General features: G+C 40.2%; 1 protein-coding gene and 1 long non-coding RNA gene across 4 annotated transcripts in view; one reads left to right on the top strand and one right to left on the bottom strand.

Moving 5' to 3' along the window:
• The window catches only part of clcn2c (chloride channel 2c), a 176,932-nt gene that overhangs the window by 94,089 nt on the left and 69,309 nt on the right, over nt 1–13,534 (bottom strand). The window lies entirely within an intron of this gene.
• Nucleotides 6,414–9,272, top strand: LOC123985818. Its single transcript, XR_006828753.1, has 3 exons — nt 6,414–6,527; nt 7,023–7,238; nt 9,126–9,272. It is a non-coding gene; the product is annotated as an uncharacterized LOC123985818 (long non-coding RNA).

Here is a 13,534-nt window from a genome sequence, read left to right as displayed (position 1 = left end):
GGGGGGGGGGGGGGGGGGGGGCTGCAGACTGGTTGCTGACTTTATTCTTCATGGCATGCAATAAGCAGCATGCTAGTTCCCAATCACTCTCATTGCCTTCTGACTCACCCACTGCACCACTCTCCCCTTTCATCTCTCCCCTCCCTGATCCAATCATCCCTCTCTCCCTTTCTCCACCTTCTTCTGCTTTCTGCTAACATTCAACCTCTGACTTTACTGCTCCTCTCTCTCTCTCTCTCTCTCTCTCCTTATCTGCTGCCTTCCACTCCTCTTTTCCATACATTATTTTTTTGCATTTTTTGCTCTCGCTCTCTTTTCTTTTCATTCTTGCTTGCCCGCTTGCTCACTCTCTCCTCAGCAAGACACATGATGACCACATACCAGCTGAGACTAATTGAGGTTGCCTGGGATACACAGCACATCCAGTTCCTTGGCCTGGCATTAAGAAACTGTGTGTGCGTGTGTGTGTGATTGCGTGCGTGTGTGTGCGCGCGCGTGTGTGTATATTAAAAAAATCGATATCGATTCAGCACAGATCTGTGCTCTGAAATTATTTATACATAATGAATTCATCATTTGTTCACGTAATGAGAACACTTTTTTTAAAAGGCCCTGCACACCCACACAGGTATTTTAAATTACTCTAATTAAACTTCTAGTCAGGTTGACGTTGGGTGGAGCTAAGCTGGGGGTTACATAATATCACCAAACTCTATGAACTAATAACAATGATAGCAGTGTTAACTGTGTTAATAGGTGTACAGTCTGTACATTCCAACACAGTCTTGAAAAGAGGTCTATTAGCACAAAATAAAGTAAACTACAGAAACTAACGTAGCGATCAATCAACCACCATATCGGTTTAACTCTTGTGTGATTATGCTGAAAATGAGGGCAGGGAGGTGGGCAGAGTGAACACACACACACACACACACACGCACATCTTAGAGGAAAATCACCTCTGGTGCAGATTCCCCGCTACCACATAAACCCCAATTATTCAAATCACTCCCTCATTTGTTATGCAAGGTGGCAGCTATATGTGGGTGTAAAGGGTAAAACAGCCTACCATTAATGCCTCAATTTTGTGCAGTCATGCCAATGAGGCCTATCCCCACTTTGTGTGTATGTGCTCCCACATTCATTACGTAGCTTCATGCCTATGGGAGAGATTCAATTAGAAATGCTTGGCTGTGCCTGAAACCACCATCTTAATTAGATTAGAAATATTACAGATAGGCAAATCTGACCATTCAGCTCTTCTGCTTTTTAAATAGTAACTGAACGACAGAGGCAGGGGTGGGGTGTAGAACAGTATATAGTGTATGTACAGTACAGAACAAAGGGATAAGTGAAAGGTTTTTATTTGCGGATGCCACACATTTTAAATTACAAAATTGGATAGCTTGTATTTGGTGTCAATATATTTAAAACGATTATTTTCATTTCATTCCACTCTTTCTCTCACTACTTAGTAGTGGTTTTCATGCCCATATTAGCCAACATCTGCACTGGATAACACTCCCTGTAACAATGTTTCAGGCCGATTTAGTTCAGTTCTAGCACCAGAAGCAAAAGTGTAAATGAACAAAGTGGAAGTTTGATATGCAATTAACCAGTTAGAATATAGGCAAGGTAAGATTTATTTGTAGAGCACATTTCAACAACAAAAAACAAAGTATAGCAGTTAATGTTGACTTTACACTGCACACTTTGTTTGAAGCTTCAGATTTTTTGGTGCTTTGAAGACAATCGTATGTGCTTTAACTACATTTGTGTATTTGTCTCATTGGTTCAGTTGTTCTTTGGCTTAAATAACAGAGGAGGAGAGAGAACTCACTTTTGCCCAATGGTAAAGAAGATTCGACTTGTACAAATAGAAATAAACACTCCCCTGACAAAATGTGACCAGACCATTTAGAAAAATGTCCGCACAAAAGACATCCAACAGTCAGATTGAATGGCTGTTATTGTAGCTTGTGTTAAATAAGGTTAGCCGCTCTTTATAATGGGGGTTAGCTACTCTAACTAGAAACATGCATTCTAGTCTTTAACTTCCTACCGCTAAACTGACACAATAGTTCGCCACTCTAGCATGCTTGATAACTGGACAAAAAATATATATTCAAGGGGTCATTTCTAGATTCCTGTCTGAAAACTATGCCTTTTTGGTGGAGAAGTTTATACTTTCGGGTTTGTACACTGTTCTAGACTCTGGCTCTCAGTTCCCTCAGATTCAGCACTTTCAGCAGGGTTTGCAATTGGTCAGTGAATCAATCAAAGTTGACTAAAGTTGATAAATACACAAACGCTTAGTGTGGATTTAGCTCAACTGATCACTGTGATTCTATTGAAATAAACTTATTTTGGAAATGTTTGTGAATGTGCATCTGCAGGTAAAGACCCTGAAGATAAGTGCAAGAAGAAAAGAGCAAAATCTTACAAGACAAATTGGGCCCTAAAGACAGAAAAGAATTGTAATAAAACCAACAATGCATCTGTAAATGTTTCCTCTGGTACTTAATATGGCCATCTCCATTCCCTCAGCACACTATAACTGTAGCTTTTCGTTCTTACTTCCCCTCCGATCCATTCATTAATCTATCTATCTATCCCTCCTCCGCTCCTTCTTTCATGTTGATGTGTTCTCTATGCTAATGAGATGTAAAAGGCGGTGATGTTTATGTAAATGTGTTGTAACGGCGTTGATCCCTGGCGAGCAGGCAAAGCGTCTCGTCTCGCACTCAATCACTCTGTTTGCTCGAACGATGGCTGTGACACCCTTCTTATGGCTGCAGCACAATGTCTGCTTAATGAAGTGTAATGGTGTATGTGCGCGCACACACACCACACACACACACACACACACACACACACACACACGAACAGGCCAGCACAATCACAAAAAGTTATTATGCAAAAACAGCTTCTGCATCCCTCTATTATCGCTTCCGGAGAGTGTGTGATGTATGTTTAACGTTTCTTAAGGGAGTAATACAAAAACCCTCACACTCAACTGCTATATTTTTCTGCATTTAATTGTAGTGCAGGGTAGAAAGAAGAAATCAAGTGGACTTGTTAGAAATGTTTCAAAGCTATGATTTGTTCAAAAACTTTGTTTTGGATCAGGACTTTTGGCAGAGACGTTAATCTGCTCAACATCTAAGAAGAAAGTCTGAGTCTAAGGTCAGTTGAGGTTCCTTATTAAAAAAAATGTTGTCCATATGTTTGGTACTTTGTTACTTTGTATCATCTTTAAAATTTAAAATTCCTTTAGATTTGGTTCATGAAGTTGAGTTTATGTCATCTGTTCCTTGTGACTTTCTCTGCATCAGGTTTAGCTCATAATCTTGCATTGCAATTTGGAACTATAACTGTGTTATATTCAATCCTGCAGACAGTAAGTGGACACTTGTTGTACGTAGAGGATGCCACAAATATCCTCCTTGTAATACAGAGTTGAAGTTGTTGTTGTGCCCAGAAGCTTTTAATCCTACAAAATATACAACATCTGAAAAATGCTGTTGTTTCAGCCGTGTGTGCAGCCTTGTTCTCATGGTGCAACCCACAAAGTATTTTGTCCTGATACAGCGTCCACTGGAGGCTGAAACTACTACTTGCTCAGTTCCTAACTCCACTTCTAAAAACACCCCACATCTGGAGCCTGTCAACACACGGTGATAATTGATCCCACCATATTTTGCCATGTTACGGTTTTCTAGTTGAGTGGTTTTCCTTTTTCATCTGACGACACACAACAAGTACCCCTTCACCAACAGCACCTGTCATGTTTCAAATGCGTTCCCTCAAGTAGTTTTAAACTGGATCTTATTGATGATTATTTATATTAAAGTGGATTTTGTAACCATAACCTTTTAATACAAGTGATCTTGAACCATTTGTACTACTTACTTGCAGTGGCAGAATCTGGATGTTTCAACAAATTACTCATTGCTTTAAGATGTCTATTTTGACATCTGTTCATTTGCCAACTAGTTTTCATGTTCTCTCAGTCAGCAGGTAGGGATTCAGGATAGCAGGAGGCATTTCCCACACAGTCATCCTAAAGATCAATATCACAGCACTTTGTAATCAAACTTGTGAGTTTGCTGTTTAAGCATTAATATGGGGCTGCACAATATATATTTTGGAATCACTGGTGTCTAAATGAACCCCATCTATGGTAGACAGCAGTATACACAGATGGATGAGTGTCAAAAAAGCAATGCAGACGTGTTCAGCATAATACAATTAAGCAATTCATGTCCTGTGCTGTGTCCTTTGCAGTCACCAAACCCTAAAACAACTTGTCTATGGTAGTTTTGGAGCGACACGATTCTGTGTGTCTTGAATAGTCGCCTCTAACTGACATATGAAATCAATGCAAAGACGATTGCCTGTCAGGTGGTGCGTAGGACCCGCTGCCGGCGACGCGAAGGGACTCGAGAAAGTTGCATGACGCTCTGTCACGACAGCCTATCAGTGTTGAGATCATATCCTCGGCAGCTTCAGAGTACTGTTTGGAGAGGACCAGTCAGAGCAGGGGAGTAAATCTCCACATGTCCAACAGATAGCTACTGAGCTACGGGGAGGTGTGGAGGACATAGACCGGGCAGCGCTGCAGCTATTGGGCATATAAACACCCGTAGTCGGACTGGATTCTGCTCTGACAACTATGCCGTTTACCTGTGTGAGAAGTTCAGAGTTAACTGCTTTTATTAAATGAATTTTAATTACATTTTTTTGAATTTTGGGGATTAAAACGTTGATTTATCTTCACTTGCACTTCTCGGCAGCGAGCTACTCTGTTTCCAGTTCCACTGTTGTTGTTAGCGTCAGTGGGCACCCAGAGCTCTGTGATACTACAACTTCATACTTATATAAAAACCAGACAAAACTGGACATCCCTTGGAGAAAAGAAAGCGAGGAAGTTGAACTATCTGGTGAGTTCAGAAAATACGTGTCTGTTACTTTATTCCAGCTATTGTTGTACTTTATTGTGAACAAGTTGGCATAGCATAGCCCTCATCGCTCCGAACTCCATTTAGAAAATAAACAGCAGAAAAAGTTGTTGTCCTGCTGTCTTGCTGACAGACCTGACAAACCACGAATTCATGTTTAACAAATCGGCATCATATTGTAGTTATTTCGGCATCAGTTTGATCTGTTTATTGCAATTAAATCAAAGCAAAAAGTTTACTTTGGATTCATACAGCAGTAGAAATTGCAGGTTTTGTTTATTCGCATTCTCACGTTGTGTGAACACTCAGCAGCCGTCCAGCGATAAAACCCTGCGAGGATTAAATTTGCGTTTGGACTGAATGCACAGTAAGGGTTAAGAATAGGTCTCCTACAGGGGTAAAGTATAACTGTACTACCATGTTTTAGCCCAAGGAGTCTGAACTGGGATACGGTCAATGTAGAATTTCATGATCCACTTTGTGATCATAGTTATCTAGTATTTAACTGGATTTGGATTGGGGCTGAACTGGAACGGTTAGGGTCAGGATAACCCAGTGCAAATTGTGTGGACACAGGCTGAAGCTGCTGCTGCTCCTGCTGCTGCTCTACTGACATGTACACATGTGCACATGCACATCATCAACACGCTAAACAACAGAAGACCTTTGGTCGACTGGTGTTCATCCTTCCAGTACAGTTCAGAAATGAAGAATGTATGACAAGAAGCAGAGAAGCTGTTAAGTTATTTTATGGTGGTTTTTCCCTTTTATTTGTCTTCCATCTGTATGTAAACTATTTAGCTACAGTAATGGACAACAAGGGAGAGTAGGGATTTCCCAAGACAATTTTTAGATTTGGTGCATTTTACCAACTTGGAACTGGATCCAAAATGGAACCAAACCCTAAATTCACAAACACATAGATGTGCTATAACAATTTTAATCTCTTTTTGCCATCACCTTCACATTACTCGAGCAAGAAATACTGGCATCAGCATGTGAGTGAAAGCTGGGAGCCTTATAACAGAGCTTTTCTGTGCCTGTCTCGAGTCTGAGCACTGACGTTTTTCCAGCAACTTTAACTCGTCCACCGATACAGCTTTTCATCTTCAATCCAGCACACACACACACACACACACACATTTAATAATCAATACTATGGTCCTAACATCAACTCTAATGGGTGCTGTAGGGTCTTAGGGCATTTGGATATATTTCTCTCTCCCTCCATGAGGTCATTCCTCCCCTTCATCAGAGTTTGTGAACCTACAGAGCCATCCAATCACACGCTGACTCCTGGTTTCTGCGAGTGTGACCCCAACATTTGCTGTCATGGCAACCTCCTCTCCTGGAACCAATGGTTTGAAATGAATCAATAATGAAACAGGAAGTGAAGTTAGAGATCGATAAGGCAGCAAATGAGTACAGGCAGCGGCTGTGGCTCAGGAGGTAGAGCGGGTCATCCACTAATCAGAAGGCCAGGGTTCAATCCCCCACTCCACCAGTTTGAATAGCGGAGTGTCCTTGGACAAGATCCTGAACCCCAAATTGCACCCGATGGAATAGGTGAGTGTGACATGCAGTGGTCAGGAGACTAAAAAGGCGCAAGTACAACAAGAAGTACAGCTCTTGATTAATGAGAGCTTTTGTGGATGGTCAACATTGTTTTACACAATTCATTAATACATTTTTTACATAAACAAACATTTTAAATTAAGACCCCATGCAATTGTTTTCTTTAATGAATTGTGACCAAAATATGTGTTGACTGGTGGTTTTACATTTGAAAACCAAACTCGTCTGTGCTGTGTGATTGATAAACCAGGGAAATGTTATGCTGCTCTTAAATTAACTCAAAGCCCTATAGCATCTCTGTCCTGAAAATTCTTGTTACTTATTTTCTGACATGTATGGCAGCCACAGTACCGGCCAGTTGCATAGTTCCCATTTAAAATAAACTTCTATGAGCTAAAACGTGCATTTACTTGACATTTGAAATGCCTCTCAGTGGGACTAAATGTTTGAACTAATGCTTCTTCTGTTTTATGACTCTCAATTAAGCAACAGTCAAACGCTGGCAAAGATCACAGTGATGATGAACAAAATTAGCTCTGCATCAACACTGAGGCCGGAGATGACTGAGAAAGCAGCAGCATGAGTTTTCCATTGAAACACACACTATGGACACACTACTGACACACAGACACATATGCAGAGTCAAGACAGGCAGATGGTGGTACTAATGATGACAATAGCAGACCATCAACATAAGTGTGGGTGAGTACGCTTGTGTACAAGTGGTTTAAATGCGTTGGGAAATGTGTTTCTCTTTGTGTATGTGTGTGTGTGTTTAGCCCTATCACACAGGGGAGAGGTAAGTCATTTCATTTCCTGGATGAAAGCCTGGTGAACCAAAAGCCAAGGGACCTGCTGCTAACTCTCTGCACTGCTTCTCTTTCTCTCTGCCTCTCTCATTCTATCTCAATTGATTTTATCCGTCCAATCCCTAGACCTTTGCTATCAACTCCCCCGCCATCTCTTTCTTTTATTTCTTTTATTTCCTTCCCTCCTTCCTCTCTCTTTATTTTTTTCTCCCTCTTCCCTTCTGGCTGCATTAAGTTTTCCACCACCTACTCCTTTAAATCATCCTTCCATTTCCGCCCGACAGCCATTTACTTCTCTTACTCTCTTTTTATTTTGTCCACACACAAGCACACACCCATCTCCGCTGCAGCAGAGTCAGCACTTCCGTTCTGCAGTCCTCTGCAGACTCACAAGTGCACTGATTTACACTTTTCTACCCTGGCGTAACCAATTTCAGAGCATTTCCATTGCACACACATTTGGTCTTCTTTAAATTGACTGCCACACACACACACACACACACACACACACACACACTTACATATATGGACAGTACACATAAGGTTACTTACGGTGTGTGTATGCTTTCATACATATACAGGCAGAAAAATTAGGCAAACACACCATCAATCTCAGGAGAAACAAATATTGTTATAAAAGTTGCATGTGAACACACACACACACACACACAGGTTTTTTCATCAACTGTGTGCAGTGTGTCTCACTGTGTGTGTGTGTGTGTGTGTGTGTGTGTGTGTGTGTGTGTGTGTGTGTGTGTGTGTGTGTGTGTGTGTGTGTGTGTGTGTGTGTGTGTGTGGTCATGGCACATTTGTCTGTTCTTGAGCAGAAGACAGAAGGGAGATATCGATCACCATGCTTGTCTGCAGCTTGCACTGCCTAATCAGAACCATTCATATCCCCCATCACGTACACACACACACACACACACACACACACACAAAACACACCACTAAACTAAGATGTTCAGAGCTCTTTATTACTTTCCATTAGTGCTCGAGGCTAGCGGTAATAAGACCAGGCTGGGAGAGTTAGTCTTTTTGGCACACACACACACACACACAGTGGAATGGGAATAATATGCACACAGATATTTTTCATGTCGGCTGTTGATTAATATGAAGCCACAAGGTGAGTGTGTGTGGGTGTGTTTGTGAGGGCGCCAATTTGCAAAGTGCAGGATCATCAGACTTTGGCATGGGCTTTTATTTTTCCCTTTTTCTTTTGCCCTCAGACACACACACACACACACACACACACACACACACACACGGCTGGAGTCTGCAGAGACCACCCGTGTAATTTTTCTTTAACTGATGGCTACATTAATATGTCGCAAAGCGAGGGAGAGGTTTCTCAAGCGCTTGATAAAGTCAGAGCAACACTTATTGACCACTTATTAAAGATTAATGATGGAATAGTAATGCAGCAGTATCAGCTGTAGCAGAGTTGAGTGTGAAGATTGTGAGCTAGTTGGTAGTTGAAGAGGCAGAGTGTCAATGATATGGACGTTTTATTATTTGTTTGCTTGTTTACCAGAGATAAAGTCCTGGGCTGGAGCTTCCAGAACATACGGGTACCCTAACCCTGGAGGACAAATAGACCACATAACATAGTTAAACACAAGCAGTGTTCCTCTGCATATGTGTGTGTATTCATTTTACGGATACATTTTTTACCCACACAATCCATCCCTCATTTTAAACAAGATTTCTTTCCTTCAGTGTAAAAAAAAAAGAAAAAAAGACATAACAATCTCTCTTTATCCATTTTTCTACATAGCATTATTAGTTTGTGACTGATGTCAGCCCTGCGCAAGCTAAACAGCACAACAAATGAACAAGCAGCGGAGAAGAGAGGAGACGAGAGGTGAAAAAGCAATGGGAGAATCCAAACCCTCTGACAGAGAAGGAGTGGTGATGAGGCGAAGAGGAGGAGGAGGAGAGGAGAAAGTATGAGATAAGAACAAGGAAAATGAGAGCAGGAAATATAAAAGGCGAAGAGGAAATAAAAGACAGACAGTTTGATAAGTGTAGGTAATGAATCATTCAGCGCAGTTGACCTTATGGCATGATCGCATTGAGTAGAACATACACTTATATAGTATTAATGGATGAGAGCTGCCAAAAGGTAAAATTTATTTTTGAACCACCACACCCAAGAACAGTGATTGTCCAATCATAGCTTAGCAACTGTAACTAAGCACAGCAGGCCTGTCAAGCTGTGGATTTTAACCCACATGCTGAAGCAGGGTGCATGATGGGGCTCTTATGAGAGCATTATTCAATATCTCAAGAGTTTGGGGGAGGGTGTCCTTTTTTAGTTGATCCAAAACCAAAAACACACGAGCAAACGTGTAGCGAATGGAATCATAAATGTGTTTCTCTGCTTCAACAAGATGCAAAGGTTAGCAGCTCTGTCCCGCTCATTATTTTGTTTGGGGAAGTTTACACTACAGCAACTCCAGCCAAACTCACATTAGGTGGTGTATGTTTGTTCTCATCCTCAAACTGTTTCTCTTGTAAAAGTGAAACATCCTGTCTGAAAGTATGGACATTAAAGCATAAATCAAACCCCTGTGCTGCCTGTCCAAGATTGTTTTTCCATAGTAGGAGCCCAAATATCCAAGGGTTATGTCAGCACAATTATTTTTTTTTACTTTTACTATTACTATTAGGAGGAAATAGCTCAAAACTGCAATACACGAACAATGCTGCTCCTTTATTTTCACATCTTCTACATGGAACATCAGCTGTTCAGGACCTGAGACATTTAGCTTTAGTGTTCAACCAATTTAAGGAGCCAAGCTAGCAAAATCAACAGTAGCCGGCTGGAACTGAGACTGCTTTTGTTTACTTCTGTATAAAACTGGAGACTTATTGTTTAAAAAAATTTTTGTAAACTTACTGCATAGCAACAGTAACAATGAGGCTTTGCGAAGTCAGGTCAAGTATCCATTTTTATTCAGAAAGATTTTAGGTATTTAGTACTTTCTTCAGGCTTAAGATGTTTTTTAAAACAATTTTATATGATCACAAAACAGTAAATATCTCCACTGAAACATTCTGACAATAAAACAGGTCATGATGATATGGGCTCTAATCAAAATTAAAATGAGAGTCATTTGAAGCTAAGGTCTTTCAGTAGCCTGCCAGTGTATTATTGATCAGTAAATTACATTTTAACACAACTATATTCATTTTGCATTGTAATTAACTTAATTTATCTATATCTTCCCTAATCAGAAAAGGTAGCTAATTGTAGTATTGCCTTTATCTGTTATTATTTGTCTTTGTTTTTGTTTTCTTCTTTCTCTGTTTTTGTAATTGACTCAGTGTCACTATAATTGCGGGGTCGCCCTGATCTCTCGAGTATAAATAAAGGTTGAATGAATTTCAAAATGCTTCTCCCATAATAATCTTATTTTTATGAAGATGATTTAAATTTACAAACAGAACATAGGTTTTCTACTCTCCAAGGATACACACCTGCAAAATATGGAGGGGTGTGTGTGTGTGTGTGTGTGTGTGTGTGTGTGTGTGTGTGTGTGTGTGTTGTAGATTGGCTCTGGGCTCACTGATGATTAGAGAGTAATAACTCAGAACATGTGGTTCAGGTAGGTGGATGGATGGGGGGGTACACTTCAGACTGTCCCAAGTAGAGAAGAGGGGGTGGAGGAGCAGGTGATGGATAGCAGACAGAGAGAGAATTGAAGAGCTGAGTGGTGAGAGTGGAGGATGGAGAGGAAAAGGAAGATAAGAGAGGTCACTGGTGTGTTGGAGGAAGGAAAAAAGGTTAGAAGAAAATTGGGGGAGGGCAGGAAAAAAAGGAAAGTAGGAAAGTAGATGAAGGGTAGAGGAAAAGGAAAAGAAAGTGGCTGAAACAAGAGGAAGAAAGAGGAGATGAAAGGGGGGACAAGACAAAATACAGGATCAGAGGACAAGAGGATAAAAGAAAAGGAGGAAAATATGAGGAAAAGGAAAGAGAGAGAATATATTAGAAAATAAGATCAATTAAGGAAGATAAGGGAGGAAGAATAAAACACAGCAACTACTGGAAACTAGGGTTGCACAATTAATTGAAGTATTACCAAAATTACAATATCGCAAAGGGCAATATCCAAATCACAGAAGCTGCAATTTTTGGATAAAGGTAAAATGTGTGACAAAACAGCATTTTAATGAAGTACAGTTGTGCTGCAGAGAGGCCTACTAATCTCCTTCTCCCAATGTAAGAAAACATGTTTGTTTGGTCCGGAGCCCAGCAAATGGCACATCATCATGACAATTGTGATGCAAAAATGACCATTCCCACTAATCGTGAATCATATCTCAAATCATAATCAAAAATCAAAATAATGGCTGTGTGATGTGTTTTTGCTGTATAGTGCAGCGCTACTTGAAACCAAGGAGCAGAAGAATATCACGCAAGATCGAAACACAGAAATAAAAAAGCTGTAAAGTAACCAAGAAAGGAGGACACTGACTTCACCGTGGCTTTTGGTGTTTAATAACCATCGATTTTAAAGTGAGAGGAGCTGGCTATAAAAGCCACATGTGGACACCACAATCCAAACACATAAAAATTAATGACAGCATTAATAAAACATTGACCTGCACGGTTACAGCTACAGTAAAGACTGCCACAACTCACACACAGCTTACGGATTTATATCGTAAGCTATACGCCATGTCTGGATAAATTCGCCTCAAACTGGATATTATTAAGAAATAAGCCTTTTAGTTTAATCTAGCCACTGACTCAGTCTTAAGTATAAAGTGACAGTTAAAATTGCAGATTTGCATTTTTTGGTATAGGAAGTAGACTTTTTTTTTTTGCCATTTTATCTCCCTCACCCGTCTTTACCAGTTTATTATATTGCTAGAAAAATGACCCTTCGTCCTTCTCTCAACAACATGGCCGATACCCGAGTTCCCAATGCTCGGCCCAATTCTTCACACTTACTGTCTTGCATTTTTCAAAGTCTTCCAGTAGGCAGATAGAAACTCAAGCTGGGTACAGCATTACTCTTTAAAACTGCTCCCAGCACAGGTAGAAATTTGATGACTTTGGCCACCCTGTGAGCCCCTCAGTGGCAGTATCACTACTGGAAAAGTCAGCTGAGCTCGCCGCTTCTTTCCTCACTGCCGAGAGAAGACACGTATGTCCAGAGAAGACTCAGAATAGGTTTTATTCGGTCAAATTACACTAATACCAAGAGATACTCTACCCATCTGTGTTGCAATTTTGCTGTAACCGTGGCTTATTTATGCAAGACTTAGTTGTGTAACAAATGTTTATTTATATATTACATTTTCCCAAATCTAATATAATGGCCCTCTATCACCTTGCGTTGAGTTATGCTCAGCAGGCATTGTTGTTAAAACTACAGTGGCTAACTTCTGTGAGACAAAAAACGTACAAGGTACGTACGAGTACGAGGTGACTGTACAACATTTCTTTTCGATTGATTGTTTTTGGAAATTATTGCAATCTTTTCATTGAATTTGATTGAACTTAAAATACTGAAAATAGTCCACAACAGTTTCCAAGTCATAGATGACATCTTCAATTCAATAGAACCCAAAGATTTCCAATGTCCAATGATATGAAACAGAAAAAAGCTGTAAATCTTCAGAGAAGCAGAAATCAGCAAATATTTTTTGCTTGATAAAGGGCTTAAACAATTCATTAATAATCAAATAGATTTGCCAATACTAACTGATTAATTGATTAAGCCACAATTTAAGAGAGTAAAAGAGTTTTCTCTGTTTTGGTAAAGATTCATTAATCCAAAAGTTTCAGTAACCCTGCTAATTTCTTGCAAAATCTCACCTGAGGACAAATGGACTAAAGGCAAAAACTACTTTACAGTTTAGGTGGTAACATATTGATGTTTGTTATCCAGCCCTAGTTATTACACAATGCTGGTAACCTAAATGGGAAATAAGAAAAAAAACATTATTGATACACTGTAAATCATTGTCAAGTTCCCTGCTGCCTTACAAATGTGAGTGCACTGAAATTAGGTTAAATTAATAGTTCAAACCATAGACTGTATATAAGAAGTGGACGTAGTCATCGTGACCTCACCCTTTTGTTTGTGGACTGCCGTTTTAAACCCTCGAGTTTGGCCAATAGGGCGCCGCCATGTTGAGTTTTTGCAACCAGCGGTCCCGGACGTGACCATA

Source organism: Micropterus dolomieu, linkage group LG17, assembly GCF_021292245.1.
Source record: "Micropterus dolomieu isolate WLL.071019.BEF.003 ecotype Adirondacks linkage group LG17, ASM2129224v1, whole genome shotgun sequence".
NCBI lineage: Eukaryota > Metazoa > Chordata > Actinopteri > Centrarchiformes > Centrarchidae > Micropterus > Micropterus dolomieu.
The sequence above is the reverse complement of the archived record's forward strand: the minus strand, read 5'-3'. Positions and strand labels throughout refer to the sequence as shown.